This window comes from Penaeus monodon, chromosome 20 (genome assembly GCF_015228065.2).
Source record: "Penaeus monodon isolate SGIC_2016 chromosome 20, NSTDA_Pmon_1, whole genome shotgun sequence".
Taxonomy (NCBI): Eukaryota; Metazoa; Arthropoda; class Malacostraca; order Decapoda; family Penaeidae; genus Penaeus; species Penaeus monodon.
In genome coordinates this window covers 39,656,735-39,657,032 of record NC_051405.1, presented here as the reverse complement: position 1 = coordinate 39,657,032, position 298 = coordinate 39,656,735, and positions in this window count along the sequence as shown.

Below are 298 nucleotides of genomic sequence, written 5' to 3'. Positions count from 1 at the left end.
ATGATACATAGCTATATAACCAGATAGACATCCGCAGAGAGACAGAAGTAAAATTAACTGCCGGAGCAAAGGGCAGATTCAGATCTTCAAAACAGCAAAGTACTCACACAGGGCGCGTTAGTTTGCCTCGGTTACTGAAGTTAATGACAGCGATGGAGTTAATGACGGTCATGATGACGTAGTTTGTCGGGATTAGCAGTGTGTGCGGGGTAAGGTGGAGCCAGTTGGTCTAACTTAAAGGTTAGGCTAATTTTTTCCCGCAGTTTTGTTAAGAATCAGTCTTGTATGAATTTGAATA